Source organism: Chiloscyllium plagiosum, chromosome 10 (assembly GCF_004010195.1).
Source record: "Chiloscyllium plagiosum isolate BGI_BamShark_2017 chromosome 10, ASM401019v2, whole genome shotgun sequence".
NCBI lineage: Eukaryota > Metazoa > Chordata > Chondrichthyes > Orectolobiformes > Hemiscylliidae > Chiloscyllium > Chiloscyllium plagiosum.
In genome coordinates, this window is record NC_057719.1 from 65,132,553 (window position 1) to 65,155,488 (window position 22,936).

General features: G+C 38.2%; 1 long non-coding RNA gene across 1 annotated transcript in view; it reads right to left on the bottom strand.

Moving 5' to 3' along the window:
- Positions 1–374: 374 nt before the first annotated feature.
- Positions 375–22,936, bottom strand: part of LOC122553721 — a 41,641-nt gene continuing 19,079 nt past the window's right edge. The window contains exon 3 of the long non-coding RNA XR_006312801.1: positions 375–818. This is a non-coding gene — a long non-coding RNA (uncharacterized LOC122553721). The remainder of the gene's footprint in view (positions 819–22,936) is intronic.

Consider the following 22,936-nt stretch of genomic DNA (forward strand, 5'->3'; position numbering starts at 1 on the left):
AGTTTACCGATTGCAAAACTAAAAGGTTAGGTTTCAAGGTTTTTAAACGTGAAAAGGGAAACATTGAGGGAAGGTATGTCATTATGAGGAGCGAACAATTTTTTTAAAAACAAATGTTGCTTCTAAATTTTTATTTGAGTTCCTGCCAGAGTGATACCTGGAATTATCTTCAAGACACAGCCCTGATTTGGATAACCCTGAAGTGTTTGATATTACCATATCATAATATGTGTAAATGGTACCTTTGGTTCCTTGTATGACATGGGGTCAATTTTCAGAATGGGGGTGAAATGGAGAGATTAAGTGTAAAATATACCTAATTTAAATGGTGGCTTTGAAAACTCTCATAAATATAACACCTTTAAATTTGGTGCTGTTTACATCTCATAAAACTTTATTATTGTTTTACAGACATTTAGAATGGTTCCATGTAAGGAAAAAATGAGAAGCAATTTTAAAGCTTCCTGCACATCATTTTATATTACTGTTTAGCTACTTTGAACATGACTTATATCTTTGTTCATTTTTTAACATATACTATGGTTGTTTCATCATCTTTTATTGCTGTTTCCCTGTCTCCTCTCCGGTCCTAACATACACACTATTAAATGAACAGGCAAAAAGCCTACTTTGCAATGTGAAAATACCGCACTTGCCTTCTTAATTACATTAATAAAGTGGAGTAACATTCCTACTATTCCATGAGTTTGTCTGAGTAGAATTTTCAGATTTTTGTTGGGTTGGGTTCCTTCTATACAACAATTATCAGAACGACATCAATAGACATGGAGGTAGTTGCATTCTTCTTAAGGATGATCCTGTAACAATGAAATGGAGTGAGTATTGAAATTGATAGGATAATTGTGGATTTATTTCTGAATATAAGAAATTTATACAAAGGGCTAACTTTTGTTTCATTGCAAGTGCAGCATCTCCACCAGTCCAAGGCTTCCTTACATTTATACTCCATATCCACCTTGTAATAAATAACAATGTTTCATTTGTCTTCTCAATTACCTGCTATACATGAATGCTAAATGTTTTATGACATCATATACAGTCACCCAGATCATTCCAGACTGCAGCTTCTGCAATCCTTCCGCGTCAAGTATCTGCTTCTGATGAAGGGTTACACCCAAAACATTAACTTCTCCAGCTCCTGATGCTGCCTGGCTTGCTGTGTTCTTCTAGCCTACTGCTGTCTCTTCTGACCAAAGTGGATAACCTCACCATTTTCCAAAATACTGGCACTGAAATTTACATACCACCATACTCCTTTGTGTATGAAGCAGAACACCACTTTAGCATGCTGGCAGTGTCCTGATAGTGGTGACCACCACTTGTGTTGCTACTGAATAATAGCAGTGTGAAACAACAGCTAGCTTCACTATTTGCATATTTGATCAGACCATTTGTTTATTGTGCAAGCTGATACTGCAGAGGATGCATGGAAACCATGCTGTTGAGAACAACTACCCCCCACTGATCATAGAATCTCCTACAGTATAGAAGCAGGCCATTTGGCCCATTGGGTCCACACTGCCCCTCCAAGGAGCATCCAATCCAGACCTACCCCCTTCCCTAATCCACCTAGCCTGCACATCCCTGGACAGTATGAGGAATTTAGCATGGCCAATCCACCTAACCTGCATTTCTTGGACTGTGGGAAGAAACCCACACAGACACTGGAAGAGCATTCAAACTCCACACAGGCAGCTGACCGGGGGTAGAGTTGAAACCAGGTTCCTGGTGTTGTGAGGCTGCAGTGCTAATCACTGATCCACCATGCCGCTCCTATTAGGATTTGGATTATAGGATGTCGACCATAGGTCCCAGACCATAATAAACAACATATCCTTTTGGCTGTTTTTAACAAGAGAAGTACTGACTCTATTCCACTAGCTTGTACTTCCAAAACCCAAAATAATGTCCAACATCAGATGTGATTCTACAATTAGACACCATTTACTGGATAATTCTAAGTGTGCAAAGAATTATGTTGACAAATCTAGGTTTGTCAGTCAGGCTTACAATATGGCACATTTGCACCTACTGGAAGCTACATAGAAAATAGACTGGACCCTGTTGTTTGCAAACAAAAATAACATGTGCATGCACACACTATACCTATTTCAACCCAACAAAACAATGACAGCAAATCTCTTGTTCATTGTCCTGAGAAACATCTTGACTCATCAGAATCAAGCTGCCTGGCTTGACATTTAAATCAAGTTTGTCAATTAATGATTAGTCATCATCTAACTGGTGCATTCTCCATGGCAATGCCACTAACAATCAGTCAGCTTGCAAACCAGGCACTACTCTCCTCTCGTACAATATAAATGTGTTCTCCCTTTCCTTTGGTAGTCTTGTAAGTTGTGCTGCTGAGTGCAAGACGAGAACTTTGACAAAATGTTAATTTTTCCAGAAATACTGAAGCTGTGTATTACATAAAGATTATGTGAACTTCCTTAATCATAGATTCCAGTGTTTTCCCAAGGTCAGATGTTAAGTTCCTGGCTTCTGTGTCTTGAACTGTGAAAAGAAATGCAAAAGAAAAGAAAAGAAATGCAAAACACTTATTCAATTTCCCTACCACTTCCTTGATTCCCATCATCAACTCCCAAGTCTCACCATAAAAGGAATCAATGTTACGTGTTGCTAATCTTTTACTTTTATCAATTTCTCCATTCCAATTCCACTTTTTCAACTTTGTTTTCTTAATTATTCTTTGTTCTAAAATTTTCAATCTTTTGTCGTGTCACTGATATTTTGGACAGTATTTTACATTTTCTCTTTCAATTTGATGCAATCTTTAAGTTCCTTTGTTAGCCATAGATTGAATCTTAGAATCCCTTCAGTGTAGAAACAGGCCCTTTGGCCCAACGACTCCGAAGAGTATCCCACTCAAACCCATTCCCCATTACTCTACTTTTACCCCTGACTAATGCACCTAACCTGTACATCCCTGAAAGTGAGTGCATTCTTCACTAAGCTCTGGATTTCTGGACATTCAGTTGCCACTAGCTGCCTACCAGGGATTAAATGTTGTCTGTGGCTAAACAGTAGGGTGCTTGGCAATAGATACTGTGCCTCATTCTTTAATAGGAAATAATTAGTGTGTAAACTACAAATGCCCTGTGTTCTCTTCCACCTGTCTTAGCACCAAAGGCAATAGAATCATAGAATCTGTTCAGTGTGGAAACAGGTCCTTCAGCACAATAAGTCTGCACCGACCCTCCAAAGAGTAACCCACTCAGACCCATTTCCCTACCCCGTGTTTACTAATGCACCTAACCTACACATCCCTGAACACTATGGCCAATTTAGCATGGCCAATTCACCTAACCTGCATATATTTGGATTGTGGGAGGAAACTGGAGCACCCAGAGGAAACTGACGCAGACACAGGGAGAATGTGCAACCTCCACACAGACAGTCGCCCACAGTTGGAATCAAAACTGGGTCCCTGGCACTGTGAGGCAGCCACGCTAACCAGTGAGCCACCATGCAAATTGTGCATCCATTTTATGAATTATTTCTCAATTGAATATAATTTTTGTTGAGGGCTATGAAATAGCTCCTTAAATATTAGCCATTGCTTATCTGCTTTACCCTATTTTTCATTGCATACTGTAGCCAATGTTGCCTTCATATCTTTGCAGTTATTTTTATTTAATGATGTGGAGAGGCTAGTATTGGGCTGGGATGGACAAGGTCCGAAGTCACATGACACCAGGTTATAGTCCAACAGGTTTATCTGAAATCACAAGCTTTCAGAGCACTGCTCCTTTATTAGGTGAAGTGAGGAAATGCACACAGGCACAGAATTTACAGGCTATCAGTTTCCACAGGACACTTTTGATCACCTGCAGAGAATTATTGTTCAGCCTGTCAACACTCCACTCACACCATTTGTATGATCGTTTGATCTCTCAGCCTATTGATCTCTCTGCCTATAAATTCTGTGACGTGTGCATTTCTTCACTTCACCTGATGAAGGAGCAGTGCTCTAAACACGTGTAATTTCAAATAAACCTGTTGGACTATAACCTGGTGTTTTGTGACTTCTGACCTTATCTTTTGTTAGATTAAGACATGTTTTTTTTGGATCCAAATTTCTAGACATCAAACTTCATGTGAAATTCATTGTTACAAACATTTTATCTTCAGGATTCTTTATTACACAATAATTTGTTATTCTTGTCTCCCTTTCACATTATCAGTTCTAAAATTGCTTGTTTTTGGTTGGTTGCAGAATGCCTTGTTTTGAGGAACTGATTTGAATGCATGCTGCAAGTTTATCCCCAAGGCCAGCTTTGTCAATACGTTGCATCCAATCTACATAAAGATTAAATCATCCATTGATTATTGCTTTCCCTTCAATACAGGCCTCCATTATTTGTTAATTTATACTTTGTTGTATGTAGCTCCTTTAAAGGGTGGAGGAGGCACGAATAATTCCAACTAATACTTGTTTCCATTGGGTTTTTTTCCACTTCCATCCAATCTATATTCTGAGCCATGATGATTTGTCACTATTCTGCTGATGTTATTCTTCATTAGCAGAACCAGCCACCTCCTTTACGTACAGCTCTTCTGAAATATCAAATATACAGGTCCAAGCTTTCCTACCATGTCTATGTTATATTTTTTAAAAAGTCATTTGCGGGGTGTGGGTATCACTAACTAGATCAGCATTTATTCTCCAAGTTGCATGTGAGCTGCCTCTGGAATTGCTGCAGTCTCTTTTCTAGGCCTTTAGGGAAAGAATTCAAGGATTTTGATGCAGCGATAAATGGTGATAAATTTCCAAGTTAGGCTGGTGAGCGACTGGAGGAGAGCTTACAGGTGGCAGTGTTCCAATGTATCTTCTTTCTATTTATGCTATAAAATCATCCATCTTGAAACTGATTGATCTTCAAATTGTTGCAGATGTTCATATGAAGAAAATCGAATTAGCGGCTTCTTATACCATGTTTACCTACTCTGCAGTATTTTCACACACACTTTCCTGGCACATTCTGCAGGTAGTGAAGTGCATAATCATAACCAGTATTGTCTTGTTCTTTCTCTTTAACCATATAAATTTCCCCACTTATGAGCCTTCTCCTCTACTAATTAGTTTAAAACTCTCTCAACAGCATAACATATGATATACCAGCCCACCTGAACCCAGCATGATTCAGGTGATGGTTGTTCCAACACCACACGTTCCTCTTTCCCATTATTGGTAGACTGCCCGATCAATTACACATCAACCTTTGAGCCATGCATTCAACTCTCTGATCTATGTATTCAATGCCAATTTTCTTGTAACTCAGGTAGTAAGGTAGCAATGATCACCTTTTGTGATTCCAGTTTTTAATTTAATTCCCAGTTGCTCATACCCCTTCAGTGGAAAAACACTTCCTTAGTGCTACAGATGTCGTTGGTTTCCACGTGAGCCACAGCAATTGGATTCACTTCCTGTCACTCTGAGGTACCTTGCGCTCCTGAGGAGGGTGAAGTCTCCTTCACTTCTTACCCTGAGAATCACTGGGCTGTGGTGGTGCTTTGAACATGCCATCATCATTCCCACCTTCATGATCACACAGGAAGGTGGCAGCATTGTGATATTGATTACACGGCTAATGATTCAGAGACACAGGTAACATTCTGGGGATTTTGGGTTTGATTCCTAGCATGACAGTTGACTGAATTGGAATTAAAATTTAAAACAAAAAGTATGAAATTACAAGCCTCATAACCTATTCCCAATTGTCATTAAAACTCATCTGGTTCTTTTACGGTAAGAAACCTGAAGTTATATCAAGCTTCTATAAAAGTCTCAAGTGAAAGAAACCAGATTGAAAATATCATTGACCTAGACACCAGAAATAACAATGATAAACTCAGCACCACTGATCCTACAAAATCTTACATTGTAACATCTGGGGAGCAAAGCCAAAATTGGAAAAACTGTCTCTCAGACTTGAAGCAACAACCTGACAATGTCATACTTTTGAAATTGTGCCTTACTGATAACAATTCAGACAAACCACCACCATCCCTGGGTATGTCCTGACCCATTGGTAGGGCATAGCCACCAGAGATGGTAGCACAATGGAATACAGTCAGGAGGATGCAGAGTGTACTCTGGATTGGGGACTGCAACAAATGTTTCCAAAAGTTGCCCTGCAGCACCACTGGTGACTGAGCTGGTTGAGTCCTAAAGGACATAGCTGCTAGGCTAGGTCAGCAGCACTCAGTGAAGGAACTAACAAGAGGGAAATACATACTTGACGTTATCCTTCCTGAACAGCCTGCCACAGATGCATCAGTCCATGATCAAGAGTGTCCACCACATATTTCTTATGGACACAAAGTTCTGACTTCATATTAAGGATGCCCTCCACTAGTTGTGAAGCACCATCACCATTGTAAATGGACTATCACACAGACTGGGCATTTCAAAACAGGACATTGGTGAGGAGCTGTGGCCTATCAACAGCAGCCGAATTGTACTCCAACACGATCTGCAACCTCATGGTTCCCCTCTCTATCATTACCATCAAACCTTGGGTCAGTGAACAGTGAAGAAGTTTCCTGATGAAGAGCTTTTGTTCGAAACGTTGATTCTCCTGCTCCTTGGATGCTGCCTGACCTGCTGTACTTTTCCAGCACCACACTCTCGACTCTAATCTCCAGCATCTTCAGTCCACACTTTTGCCGAGCAGTGAAGGAGGGCATGCCAGGTGTAGCATAAGGCGTATCTGAAAATCGTGTGCCAAGCGAGTGAAGCACTGTTGTAAGACTATTTGTGATCTAAACAGCAAGTGGTAGGCAGAGCTAAGCAATTCCACAACCATCAGATTAACACTGCAGACCTGCCACATCCAGTTGTGAATGGCGGTGAGCAATTAAATAATTCACAGGAGGATACTCCACAGACATTCCCCATCGTCAATGATAGAAGAGCCCAGGACATCAGTGCAAAACATAAGGATGAAGCATTTGCAACAGCCTTCAGCCAGAAATGCTGAGTAGGTGGTATCCTCTAGAGGTCCCAGGCATCACAGCTTTGAGTTTTCAGCCAATTTGATTCACTCGATGTGATGTCAAGTAAAGGCTAAGTACACTGGATACTGCAAAACGCAAAGTGCTGTGACAATGTTCCAGCAGTAGTACTGAAGATTTGTGCTCCATGACTTGCTGAGCCCCTAACCAAGTTGTTCCTATACATCTCCAACTCTGGCATGTAACAGGCAATATGGAAAATTGCACAGGTGTGTCTTGCACAAAGTAGGACAAAAATACACACTGATTCATGCGAGGTCAAGACTAAGATATCAGAAGTGGTTGAATATATTTGCTGGAGTTAGGAGTATATTTGCTGGGTTTCAGAAGAATGAGAGGTGAATTTCATGGAAACCTATAAAATTCTAATAGGAGTAGATAGGGTAGGTGCAAGAAGTATGTTCCCAATGACTGTGAGGCAATACCCAGGGGCCACAGTCTCAGGTTATGGGGCATACCGTTCAGGATAGTGATGAGGAAAAATATCTTCACCCAGAGATTGGTGAGCCTGTGGAACTCACTACAATGGAAAGGGATCGAGGTGAAAACATCTCACGATTTCAGGAAGGAGTTGAATACAGCACGTGGGGCTAAAGGGATCAAAGAACATGGGGGCTGAGGGGTGCACATGGTGAAAAGCAGGAACAGACTATTGAACTGGAGTAAGGCCACACCTATCCATGTGTGGCATCAAAGAGCTCCAGTGAAGTCAGTGGGAGTTTAGGGAGAGTGGGGCAGTAACCTCTCTGGTTGCAGTCGGAACTGGCATAGGGAAGATGGTTCTCATTGCTGCTGGACAGTCATCAACAAAAACAAATCTCAGCTCCTGGACAACTCTTGAAGAGTCTCTCAGGGTAGTGTTCTAGGCCCAACTATCTCCAGATTCTTTGACAATGACCTTCTCTACACCATAAGTTCAGAAGTGCGATGTTCACTGATTATCTAAATGTTCAGTACCATTCATGACCACTCAAATGCCAAAGCAGGGCATATTCAAATACAGCAAGACCTGGACAATAGCCAGGCTTGGGCTGCCAAGAGGCAAGTAATGTCCATGCCATTAAAATGTGAAACAATGACCATCTGCAACAAAAATGAATTTAACCATTGCCCCTTGACATTCAATGGCATCATCATCACTGGATCCTCATAATATCAACATCCTGAGCTTTATTATTGCCCAGAAATGGGATTGGACAAGCCATATGAAAAATGCAGTTACAAGAACAGGTCAGAAGCTAGGAATCCTGAAATGAGAAATTCACTTCCTGACATCCCAACTCCTGTCCACCAACTACAGGATACAAGCCTAGAGTATGATGGAATACTCTCCAACAACATTCAAGAACCTTAACACCACCCAGGACAAATTGACACCACAAACATTCACTCTCTCCATTACTGATGCTCAATTGCAGCAGTGCATGCTGTCAAAAAGATGCACTGTAGAAGTTCACCAAGGATCCTTAAACAGCACCTTCCAAATTCATTACTACCACTATCTAGAAGGACAGGGACAGCAAATACACAAGGACATCATAACTTGCAAGTTCCCCTCTATGCCACTCACCACCCTGACTTGAAAGTATGTCACCATTCCCTCTCAAGGTCAAAAGTCTGGAATTCCCAACTTACAACATGCAGACCGCAGCAGTTCAAGAAGGCAGCTCACCACCACCTTCAATTAAGGAAGGAAATAAATGCCGGCCTAGCCAGAGATAGTCACATTCCATGAGTAAGTAAGGGGGAATAAGACATCTTGTCCTCAGTTGCTGCCTGTGACTGCTAAGCAATTGAAATAGAGCAGATCAGAGCAGGTACCCCTATGATATCTGCTTCAACTTCTACAATTCTGCTGGGTAAAGTGATATTCTTGCTATAAAACATAACCCCTCCATGATCACTGCAACCCTCGTATACAACAAGGAAAGCTTTGTAATTTTAGGGGAATTCAGTTTCTGTTAAAGCAAAAAAGCCCGATGGAGAGAGGAAAGTCTCTTTTTCTTAAGTTGTGGGCTCTTATCCAAAGAACTCCACTTTGTTAAGCTTAATGTATCATTAAAGCTGAATTATAATTAATGGCAAATACAACTCTTTAACAATATTACATCACAACAGATATTTGAATACGCACAGTAAAGAAAAGTTGACTTGAATTTCTAAGGTCAGAAATATTGCCATTAAGTCAGGACAAAATGAGATTGACATCTGATATAGCTATCACTACCTGAAGAGAAAGCATTTTTAAATTAAAATAGAATTATGTATCCACTGATGTGTAAAGACATCAGATTCTTGATATATTTGTGGTGTACTGAACTCAAAATATAGGTGGAATTCTGTCTCTGCTGAACAGTTGAGAAGGATTACATCAAGTTGCTTTGTGGTATCATGTTAAATATAAATGTAATCCCTCCAAATCCAGTGAAGGTATAATTTTGGTTTCAGATTTGGAATGCCCACACTTTGATCTTATAGGATCAAAATAAGCTTAATCAGCTCAGTGTTTGGATTAGAAAGTGTTGACAGTTTGAGTTGGCATCTGGGTACTTTACAAACCTTTCAGTTGTCTTGGCCATGTCTAGATAATTAATTTACATAAACAGCCTGTTTCTTGGAATGCTGGCTTGGAAAATCAATGAGTTCGACAGGGCTCATTGGTTAAAGGGAATTGACAACTGTCTGGTTGGGTGCCATTGTTATCACAATGAATTACTAGTTAACAATGTCATTGGATGTGAACATTACCCCGAATGTGAACATTTGGTTTACTTTTAGTCAAAAGACTCCTAGTGTTTGATGCTCTCTTTAGGATTGTCATCAAAGTGAGTGGCTGCTGTGTATTGGAATAGAAATGAAAATATATGCGATTATTTAATGAAATTGGTGAATAAGATGTCTTGATCTAACTTACAATTGGACCTTTTGTGCATTTCTAGATATAATTTACAATTCTATTTTCTTTCCCAGTGGAGGAAAGCAGAATGATTGTTAAAGATAGATCGGTGCAACCTGCACATGATTATGTTAGGAATTGGATGGATTGACTTGTTCATTTATATTTAGTTGAAATGATTATTGTGCAATTCTTTTTATACTTTAAATTATTCATAACTGTTGTAAACTGCAATTAATTGTTTTATTTGTATCGAGCCCATGTTCCCAGAACATTAATCAGAGCATTTGGATTATTAATTCAGTGACAATATCAAACCACCATCACCTTTTCTCATCTGCTAGTAACACTTTTACCATCTGCTGATACTCAAGGAGACTTGTTTGGCTTAAGCAGATTTGGAATTATTTCCTCTCCCTCCTCCTCAACCCATTTCTCACTGGTGCAGCTAATAATTGGTTAATTACCCGCATGTGTCCATAGATAATGGATTTTGTCAGGGCGTCTTGCAATGCAGAGGTGGTGTTCTTATCTCTGAGCCAGGAAGCCTGTCTTCAAGTCCTTCCTGCTCCAGAGGTGTGTCATAGCATCTCTGAACAGGTTGATTAGAAGATATTATAATGGATGTTGTCATTTTGTCCTTTTTTATTGTGTTGATACATCTTGAAATTAGCTGGAGGTGAAATATCCTACTGCTTCATACAAGATAGAGTACCTCGTCTGTTTAAAAACAAGAGCTATATCCTCTTTGAAAGAAGTAACCTTGCTATTTATGTGCATGGGTATGCTAAATTAAACCTACAGCTGTCATAATATTCTCTTAGTCGTGTGGAAATCGGCTGTTAAAACTTAAAAGAGCCAGAATTGCTTGCTTATTACGTGGCTCACCATACCTAAAGTTCACCATATGTTCCTTTTGCATTTATTACATTATGATCATATTTAAACCTTTTTAATGATGGATGCACAAATAGCTTGGAACGAGCTAAAAATGGGTTGTCCATGGGGAACTGGGTTTTGTCAGGAATGACGCTTTGATAGCAATCACAATATTCATTCTTTTGCAATGGGAGGAATGTGCTTCCTCTTTCCACTCATTTCATACAGTCTTTCCATACAAAAAAACACTTGTTTTCCATCAAATGAGTTTTTCCTTTTACAAAGAATAGGAAAGCATTCTTGTTCAACTATTGTAGCTGGAAACCCAAAATGTGTCTAGATTCTAAAATTTAAAAATAAAAACCTCATCTGTATCTGAATGATGTAATATTGGGATCAGGAAATGTCAGTAATTGCTGGTAAACTCAAGAACATCATGTCTTTTTGGGAATGTTTCCAAGCCTTATTGTTAGATATTTCTTTAGCTATACTTTCTTATTCTTGGCTGTTTGTAGTCATGGAGAATGTAGGAATACCAAATATTGTGCATGCTGGGAATCTAAACTAAACAGAGATGTTCAAAATACGTAGCAGGTCAGGCTGCAGCAGCAGAGAGGAAAAGCTGTAAAAATTACATGGATTTTTTATTTTCGACGTTAAAAATATAAAATGGAAATTTGGATTATTTGCTTTACACAACTCAAAAAAAGAATGGTAAAAGAATGTGGCCTCATATTGATTATACAAAGATATGTTTTTTAAGAAACTGGATTTTTATGCTTTCACGGGAAATGCTAGTATCAGCTTTGTTTAGGGGGAAGAAAAAGTAACTGCCCAGCATTAGTGTTTGGATGGTTTAAAATAGCAGTTTTGAATTGAAGTGAGAGGAGAGAAAGCAATTTGAGACAGACCACCAAAAATATTTAAGCACACTGGATCCTTCTCTCTCTGTCTCTTTCTTTTCTTTGAAATAGTAAAGAAATAACACTCTACGACTTTGCAAATGAGAGCTTAAAGCCCAGACTGAATCCAGCTGACCAGTTACCGAATTAAAGATAATCTCAGTCAATGAGATTTCATTGATAAAAAAACCAAAAAAAAAGTCCCAGAGAAAAGTCACCCTATTTCCCCTTTTGTCTTGGATCCACAGACATTGTGTCATTTTTGCTCATATTTTACATCTGCAACATTCTTAAAAAGACTGCTTGCCTTGTCTGTCTGTTTGTCCTAAGTCTGAATAAACATTTGTGTTTTGATTTAATGGAGACTTTTTTAAGGTATGAGGAGAAATTACATAAATAAAGCCAGGGGGATTGTAGAATGTAGAAGGTTAAGGAATGATGTGATCAAGATATTAACAGAAAGGACAGGGTAGATAAAGATAAAGTGTATCCACTCATTGGAGGTCCTTTAGTTCTAATAGTCTGAGAATTAGGGCCAGACTCTCCAGGAGAAAATGTTCAGAAGCATTTCTACACACCAAGGATGTTAGACCTATGGAACTTTCTTTCACAAATGGCAGTGGATGCAGGCTCAGTTAGTTTTAAATCTGAGATAGATACGTTTTTTCAAGCAAAATATTAAGGGTTTTGTTCTAAAGGCAATATATGGAGTCAGGCCACAGATCACCGGTGTTCTCGTTGAATGAATGGTGGAACAGGGCCTAGGAGCTGAATGGCCTACTCCTGATCCTATATTTAAGTTTGCATTGGTCATTGATAATCTGTCTTGTCATGTTAGAGCATAAGTTTCTTATAATTTTTTGGCTTTCTTGTTCATTGATAAAACCTGGTAGAGTTTGTTTTATCTCAGATAGTGGTCACCAGTGAGATGTTAAGATGAGTAGGTAAATTGGTCAAATTTCACAGTTGTTCAGGTCGATGATTGACCTAAGTCATTTTGAGGAACAATCGGTTGAAAAGCTAAGTGAAATGTTACTTCTCTATCTCTTTCCACCACACAGCTGATTAGTTCCAGCATTTTCAGTTGTTCGTGACCAAGGAGAAACAATAAAGGGATCTCATTGTGGCAACAGTAATAATTTATAATCGGTGCTGTAGCTGTATTGATTTTCTTTTCTTGTGCAAAATAAAGTTTTGCATTTTAAAATCAACGAACTGTTGTAAGCTTCGAACATTTTTGTATGTCATTTTAAACTGAGCAGTGATTAATGAATTGTCAATCACCAGTCAAATTAAGTTTAAATTATGACCTTAAAGAGCAAAACTGTTGGGTGTTTTGGTAATATTTTGATAAAACCTGAGACAGAATATTCCTACAGATTGATGTTCTTCTCTTCAATGTTGTTTTAATGTATCTATGAAGTATTCATTTTTAGAGAATTATTTGACATATGTTATGGGGAGAGAGAGAGAGAGAAGTATATGAAACTAAACATTATGCTGCATTGATCTGAATGAAGTTTGCCTTGGCAATTGGGCAGTTTCTAAAAATATAGCCAGGGAAATGGAAATTAAGTGTTTGGTATGGAGCAAAAATACTGTGCCATCAAATTAAAATGGAACAGTATTGTACTTGTGAAGGCAGAGTCCCTACACACAGTCCAACCAACACAAATGCCATTTAGTTGTAATTTTAACATGTCTGTTAAGCAAGATAAAGCAATTGGAACTGTTTTTGCTTTGAACCAACAATGATCATAGCAGCATTGTGGAAATTGTGAAGAGGAAAGTTCAGGATTCTTCATAAAGGGTGTTGTAAAATTGCTTAAAATATTAGTGCAAATCTGCTTTCACCCAGAAATCAGGAATAAATATTAAAGGTTTTAAGTATTGTACAAAATGATAAATTGATTTCACAGAAACAGGGCTATGATAAAAATCACTGAAGATTTATGAAGTATATTTTTGTGACTAATCTAATTGATGAATGTTTTCAGAAGGAAAATCAATACACTAAAGAATTGAAGTAACTAATGATGAGAACTAAGAATCCTAATACAATTTTTAGGTAATTACTATTAACTTTGTAGGTGTGAGATCTTTAACTCAAAATCCTTAACTGAATATATTATCATCTAAGATGGTCTGAAAGAATGTATAAGACCCAATCGAATGAGGGAACAAGTGATGAATATATTAAATAAAAGTGATTTGGTTCTGAAATGGTTGTATAAATGTAGAGAGCAATTAATCAGTGGGGGGTGAACTTGATTTCAGTTAATCACACTCCATAAAGCCTTCACGAAAAGCATGGACTTTGACTCTGTTGAAATACAATTACAATCGAGTGTATAACATTGTTAGCAGAGAATGATTGAGTCAAACTGCAACACTTTGGAATATTGTTACATATCCGTATTTTCTAAAAATGACGCTTCTGAACAATGGAACAACGAAACTACGATGTGGACTTGGGTGACTTCCTTACCAAAGAGAAATGGGATATGGACTTTGCACTTTCATTATCATACAGAAAGAAACACAGTAAGAAAGTTAAGTTTTAATTGGAGCCTGAAAGTTTAGACAGGTTGTTAACTTTCATGGATAAAAACTGTTACAAATATGATCTATTTATTGCTTGAGAGGTGTGTTCAGATCTTGATAAATTTAGAAAGACTAAGGATCGTACCATGGAAGTGTACATAATGGTACCCAGTAGACTGTGTGCCACACTGCAAAACAAAATTTGGAAATTTTCCAGTGGTGTTTAGGTTATTTGACTGTTTCAAAGTTATTAAATGTAGACCAACTTCTAGTTTTGACTGGAGGTAAATTTATGGATAAACATGCACTGATAGCACAAAAAGTACTCTTTGGAAAACATTCCTTTTCCAACAGCAATCATAGTGTAAAGGAGAAAATTTCCGATATGATAAAAAAAGTAAGATGTAACTTTAACAACTTAGCTATTGCAGGAAGGAGAACTGTTACTAATAGAAATGATGACAGAAATACTATTGCCAATTTGATAAGCAAAAGGAATTCTGGATTTACAATAAGAGAACGAACCTCAAAAATGTTTAGTGTGTAGTTCTGGTGCAATTCAAAGTATCGTTATGCCATGAACATCCTAAATGTTATCATAAATTATTCAAAACTACATGTTTGTGGAGCAGACCATTCAGAAGAAGAGGATTAGTATACTGATGAATAAAAGGGCCATGTGTTTATCACAAAAAGTTTGAGCCCAGGGATGCAGGTGTCTGGTGGCAGAGTCTTTCAACTGTGCAGTATTAGACAATGAATGCATGTCTACAGTGTATGGAATAGACTGGATAAAATGCTACTCAGACTCTAAGTAATAAGAATCAAGAGGATTCAAAGTTAAGGAATTTGAGAGTTCTAACCAGTTTCAGATTTGGGCATGATAACTCACTACAACCTTTGAAAAGAGTGGTTATTCCTTGTAAGCTACCTGGATTCAATTACTTTATTGGCGCAGATATTGTGGCAAGTGAAATACCATTGTTATTAGGTAGGCTATTGATGAAGAAAGCACAAATGAATTTGGATATGTAAAATAATAAAGCTATTATATTCAGAAAATTTGTGAATTTGCAATTTACACAACTAGAGTACTGTTTTATTCCTTTAATGAAACATCACATCACCACTAAACAAATTAAAGCTGTGTTATTGACATTAGTGGGTAGAAAGTTAGACAAAAAGTTAATTGTGTTAACATTATGTAGGTAATTTGCCTAGTTGTCCTCTAAAAGGCTAAACACTTTAGTAAAAGATGTAGAATATAGGAGTATGATAAGCTCATTGAAGGCATAAGTGATAGATACGAAATTTGTAAGAAATATCAAAGGACACAGTCATAACCTACGATAACTTTGCCCTTACGAGATTTGAACTAAGTAGCAGCTATGGTTTTAACTGCACGGGATAAAGAAAAAAAGTCATATGTGGGCTTAAAAGAGAATTTAAAGTTGGAAGTCAGGCTTCTAGCGCTTTTAGATGCATTGATTTGGAAATTAGGCAGAATGGATCAAGGTCAATTTGCATCATAAATCTTACATTGAAAACATTAGCCCTGTTGCTGTTTGCCAAAGTAGGGCATCACAAAAAGATGCAATGGATTCAAAAACAGAAATGGAGGAATTGTGAAGTCGAATTGCAAAGCTGACTTGGTTGGGCATTCAAATAATGCTAGATTCCAGTACTGCAGTATTAATGTTGAGTACAGCTATGAAAAATCACAAGGCGGAAAATTATTTGGGCAAAAAGAAATTGAAAAAAATTAAAAATGCAGCATTGTGTTTGCACTGAAGTTTACATCATTGAGAGATTCCAGGAACGTGATGCTTCATGAATCATAGATTCTCTACAATGCGGAAAGAGACTGTTTGGCCCAACTAGTCTGCACTGACTCTCCAAAAAGCATTCCACGCAGACTCAGCCCAACCTCCTCCCTGTAATACCACATTTACTGTGGCTAATCCACATCCCCTAACATCCTTGGACACCCATGGGGTAATTCAGTATGAGCCGAAAAGTGTGGCACTGGAAAAGCACAGCAGGTCAGACAGCATTGACGGAGCAAGAGAGTCGACATTTTGGAATGTTTATCATAGCCAGTTGACTAACCTGCACTCCTTTGGACCATCCAGGAGAAACCCACACAGATAGTTGCCCAAAGTTGGAATCGAACCAGGGTGCTGAGGCAGCAGTGCAAACTGAGTTCTTAAGAATAAAAAGTCTTGTAGTTTCATTTGTGGAAATGGTACTAAACGTTGACCCTTTTTTGGGACGTTAAAAACATTAGAATAGTAAAAAGTACCTTAGTTGCAGAAAATCTCCTGCTTGACGATGTGATAGATATGGAATTTTTTCTCAGTGCAAATATTGGAAGAAATTCTAAAAAGGGATAGCTACAGCAATAACCCATTGAAGGTTACATTTATAGTAAGTCACCCCTGGATTAATGCACTTAAATATATGCATGGAAAAAGACTGACGATCAATATTGTAGTTTTAAAATACCAAGACATCTCCAAAATTAAATGATGGGTAGCAGCATTCAGCCATTTGATTACTTCACAAAGAAAGGAACAAGTTTTAATAACCTGGACATACTGGAAAAAGAATTCTTGTAACATTACAATGCGCAAAGAAAAGAAAGAAATAAGATGTCAAATATATATGAATACATAGATTTATTTTGAAAGATTCCAATAACTTATAGCAAGGTGCCAAGGTGAAACAATCAGATGATGGAATCATAAAGAAGGTGGAAAAAAATCCCGTAAAGGTTAACAGCTTATATTTCAATGTGTACATAAGATAAAATTATCTTGAAAGAAATTCTATTAATTTTACAGTTAAAATATCTTCTTTAACTCAAGTGGTCTTTGGCTGAAATATCATAGACCATCGCCCAGAACAATTATTCCCATTGTGATGGAGGGCTAACTGGCCATTCTAGAAAGCAATAGCGTGAGGTGTGGGCAGGAGTCCTTCCTAGGTTTTTGTAATTATATCCCAGTGTTAAACATGGAAAGTTCTACACCATAATAAAAGACCAATCAGCCCATCATTTCCATGCTGATATGATCTGAGATTCTTGTGTTGTGGACATTCTATTTCCAGTTCTCTCTCTTTTCCACCCACTGCACACCCACTTTCACCTTATGGCACACCACTTTCATGCCCTGAGTTACAATTAGGGATTAAATAAATGGTTACACAGCCACACATGAGAAGTTTGAACATTTCCAATTGGATAATGAAAAGCTTTTCAATGCAAACTTCCTTTGTCTGCAGTATAATGTTTCACTTGTAGATTCTTCTAATGATCAATAAAACATTAACATTTGTTATAAACCTATTTCCTCTGGTGGGGGTGAAAGAACCTGGGAGGATAAGTCAGACTATAATACTGAAAGATATTTGTTTGCTTCTTGTTAATAGACATTTATTGGTGAGAAACATATTTCCAAGTGTACATAGTACAAGCAGTCTTTAGGCTCCAATGCGCGAATATTGATCTGAGATTTGACCAGTCTCCTGTACAAAAAAAGATCACAAAGTACCTGTAATGTTGTTGAGCAGAGTGTCACATTCTTGTGCAGTTCAGCAATTTCTTGACAGACTGTACTTTGTTTGGTTGTGGTGCTATCAGTGACCTGCCCTCCCATCTGTATACAATATAGCCTCTGTTGAACTGAAACGCTACCTAAAAAGCTCATCACATGTCTTGAAACAGACCGATGTGCAGACAGATTATAATTTCTGTAATAAGCGCACACATTTTATAAAAAATTTTCCTGCTTATAAGGGGGCAAGGATTGTATCTAAAAATGCTTGTTATAAATATGGAAAACAAAATTTATTTAATGGGCAGTTCATTCAGTCAAACTGCATGGATTTGTGTTGAAAAGTTTTAGTCAAAAGCTTTCATTCCCAAAGGCGCATTTCAGCAGCTTTTGTCAGCCTCGTGAAAATTAATGAACTCTTCATGTAATTTGTGGTAAATGTAACAATTGATTTATTGCTTCTTTATAAAATTGCAGCAGTTCCTTACAGAATGTGGAGCTCATGGAGCTAGGGCTGACACCAGAGAACTCCTGGAAAGCTAGGTTTCTGGGACCTATCATCAATCACATGCCCTCATTTGTGCCTTGCTTGTTTGTAGGATGTTGGTGTAGCTGGCAAAGCCAGTATTTGTTACCCAACCTTAACTCAACTCAAGGGTGAAGGAGAGTCATATCAGACTCAAACCATTAACCCTGTTTCTCTCTCCATGGGTGCTGTCAGATGTGCTGAGTTTCTCTAGCATTGCTTTTATCTCCAGAGGTCCGCTACTTTTATGAACATCAATCACATGGCTCTGTAGGCAAAACTAGGTTTGGATAGCAGATTTAATTCCTAAGAGAATATTGGTAGATCAGATTTTTAATTAACAACACTGATGACAATCTCATGGTCACTGTCAACAGACTAGTCTTCAATTCCAGATTTATTTTAAAATTAATTGAATTTAAATTCTACAAGTGCATAAACACAAGTTTCTGGCTTATTTTTGGGTAACACGAGCACTATACAACTGAATACCCTCAAACCCTAGATTAAGTAACGATAGGCCCAGTGTGACCAAACTAACTGGTCAAATGGTAGAATAAAAATAGAACTCCTCTAGGGGATATGTATGCCACATGGTTGATTTGAGGAACTCAAACACTTAAATGGTTACCATTTCTGCATTCAAGGGAAATGCAGCTATCTAAAATGCAGTTAAACACTCCTGCCTGCAAGGATAATACAGCTTTGCTACTTTCAAAATAGCATGGTATAAGAGAGCTAGTACTTCTAAAGATGCTGTTTATTACTTATTGCTAGCCAAACTGTATCACCTCAAACTGATACGATGAATTGCGTTGTGGGCCTAACTAGTGATGTATCAGTTCTCCCAGTTTCCAAGACATGCTTGTTCTTCATGTTAACAGTATCTAGCTGAAGCAGAAGTTTTATTTTTTTGGAGCAGTATGTGGGAGAGGTGATGAGGGAACAGGCAATTCTGGATTTGATGATGTGTAATGAGGCAGACTTGATTTGGGAGTTTAAGTGAAGGAGCCCCTAGGGAGCAGTGACCATAGTAAGATCGAATTCACTCCGCACTTTGAGAGGTAGATGCTGGTATCAGATGTTGACACTATTACCACTGAGTAAAGGTAACTACAAAAACAGGAGGGAGGAGCTGGCCAGAGCTGATTGCAAGGGGAGCCTAGCAGAAACAAAAAGTGGAACAGTAATGACGGGAGTTTCTGGGAGTAATTTTGGAGGCACAGCAGAAATTCATGCCAAGGACGAAGAAACATGCTAAGGATAGAACGAGGCAACCATAGCAGACAAAGGAGGTCAAGGACAGCATCAAAGCAAAAGGAAAAGCATACAATGTGGTGAAGATTAGAAGGAAGCCAGAGGATTTGGAAGCCTTTAAAAACCGGCAGCGGACAAGTCAAAAAGCATTAAAGGAGAAGGTGAAAAATGAGTATAAGCTAGCTAGTAATATGAAAGAGCATTGCAAGAGTTGCTTTTAGATATCTAAAAGGTAGGAGAGAGGCATGAGTGGACATTTGACCATGAGAAAATGAGGCTAGAGAAGTAGAAATGGCGAGGAAGGAATTGGCAGAGGTACTTTGCATCAGTTTTCACAGTGGAAAACATCAACAGCATACCAGAACTTCAAGAGAGTCAGGTCATAGAGATGAGTATAGTGGCCATCACTAAGGAGAAGGTGCTGGTGAAGCTGAAAGGTGGATAAATTCTGAAGGGGAGGCATTAGTAGTAATGATTCAGAAATCTTTGGAGTCAGGGAGGGTTCCAGAGGACTGGAAAATGGCTAAAGTAACATTTTTATTAAAGAAGGGAGGAAGGCAGAAGACAGGAAACTATAGGCTGGTTGGCTTGACCTTTTGTCATTGATGAGATGATAGAGTCCATTTATTAGGATGTGACTACAGATCACTTGGAAGTGCACTGGTAAGATAAGGTTGAGTCAGTACAGGAGAGTTTATGTCTGACAAATCTACTAGAATTCTTTGAGGAGACAAGTTAGACAAAGGAGATCCAGTGGATGTGATCCATTTGGATTTCCAGAAGGTGCCGCACAAGAGGCTGCTAAATAAGATCAAAGCCCATGATGTTATGGTCAAGATGTTGATATGGGTAGAGGCTGAGAGACAGAGAGTGGGGATAAAGGGATCTTTTTCAGGAAGGCACCCATATGATTAATGGAGTTCCATAGGGATCAGTGTTGGGGCCGCAAGTATTCATGTTAGATATTAATGAACAGGATAAAGGGACTGAGGGTAATGTTGCTACATTTGCAGCTAACACAAATATAGGTGGAGGGACAGGCAATGTTGAGGAAATGGGGAGACTGCAGAAGGCTTAGACAGGTGAGGAGAGTGGGCAAAGAAATGGCTGATGGAATACAATGTGGAAAAATGAGATACTTTGGTAAAAGAATTGAGGTATAGACTATTTTTTAATGGGAAAAAGTGAGGACTGCAGATGCTGGAGATCAGAGCTGAAAATGTGTTGCTGGAAAAGCGCAGCAGGTCAGGCCGCATCCAAGGAGCAGGAGAATTGACATTTCGGGCATGAGCCTTTCTGATTCTCCTGCTCCTTGGATGCCGCCTGACCTGCTGTGCTTTTCCAGCAACACATTTTCAGCTATTTTTTCATGGGGTAAGACTTCAAAAATCTAAAGCTCAACGGGCCAGCACTGGCTACTCATCCAGAAACCTCATTATTTTAAAATTCTCATCCTTTGTTTTCAAATCCCTTCATGATCTCATTCCTCGTTATCTCAGTAATCTTTTCCAGTTCTTAAACCACCCTCCCTCAAACTCTGGTGGCAGTTACAATCCTGATTACGTTAGCAGCCATGTCTTCAGCTGCCAAGGACATTAACTCTGGAATTTCCTTCCTAAGCCACTCTTGCTCTTTTCTCTGGCTTACCACCTTTGACACATTTGTTAAAGCTCACCTGTTTCTGTTGTGTCTGTTGGAGAACCAGCTACTGACTGGGGTGGAGTGCTACCATTAACTCTCCTTTCCATACTAGGTCTGTGGGCATGTTCAGTAAATAATGGAGGATGAACCACTTACAAATCTTAAAAAGATGAAGCACTTGTCTTAACAACAAGATGTAGTTTACTGCATGATAGCAGCTGGTACAAGTTACATTGGTTAGTTAGATATAAGTAGTAAGTATAAGTAGAATCAGGAGTCAAAGATGACATGCCTGACCTGCTTAGGATCCAGAGCTAGACAACTCAATTCTCTACACAAGACTGTGTGACATCATCAGATTGGGTGGATCCAAATCTAATCTCCAATATTAAATCATTCAGAGCCATTCTGTTACTCAATAGTCCCTTGCTTAAATATCTCCTTATGCGACTCTGTAATGCCCCAATGAATTGACTTGGAATGTTTTAATATGTAAAAGATTTGATATTAAAGCAAGTTGTTGGTGTTGGTTTGCTATTTTGACTTTAATCTACTTTTTAAGTACTCTAACAGAAAGAAATAGAGGCATTTACATATTTGTTCTGGAAAAAGTTTCCATTGCACAAAATGATGATCATTTAGTATCATTGTTACTGCACTATATTTATCTGATTATGTTTAGTTATGGAACTTGCTTGAAAACATATAATGGCCTATAATCTATTTACTAAGGTATTTCCACAACAGTCATTTGAGATGTTCCCAGGTAGAGAAAATGGGATTGTGCATATTTCTGGGAGAAACTTACGACAAACTATCCACAAATATTTTGACTGCAAATGTTAGGTTCTACTGAAAACAAGGGTGATAATAGTTTCAAGCAAGTGCTTGGCTTCTGATTTCTGCTTTAATTATCTCCCTAATCTCCTCCATTCCATTGCAAACCTTTTGCAATCGTACAATACACTTATAATCATTTCACTGTAACAACAAGTTTTCCACCAGCTACTTCATTTTGATCAGATGTGAAATAATGGGCAATGGTAATGTATGTCTGGGATGTCAGGGTAAAAAATTGCTAATGACCTTCTAAATGTTATCAGAAATTGATGTCAGCCATTCCACAAACCTGAGTGTATCTAGGTTTGTGCCAGACATGCGTACTTTCTTTCACAGTCTCAACCAGTAGGTTTTTTCTTGTGAACTTATATTTAACTCTGTCCAGATGAATGATTTTGAATTTTCTGGACTCAGATGTAAACAACATGTATCAAGAAATTTCCTCCTGTTTTGCTTAAAGCATTTGGAGCAATGTGGAATTCATTCACGCACATTTTAAACTGGGGCAAGTTACGCTTTTGATTACTTTTTCCTTTTAGCTCAGCCATCTTTGGTCTCATTTGAGAACAATTCTTTGTTTCCTCTTTGAGGATAAAAATATATTGTTTGTGACCAAGTTAGTTATAGATTTTACAGCATTTGGCTACACACAAGTGCTACAGATTTTTTAATGTGTTTTATGTTGCAACAGGAAATAAATTAATCACTTTTATTTATACATCACTTCATTTTAATTTGAAATACAAATTAATGTGTGGGAAGTGGATATGCATTCACTAAACATTTTATCAGAATCTCTTGCTGTTGGATGTTTCATTTTCATCAGTTCTTTTGT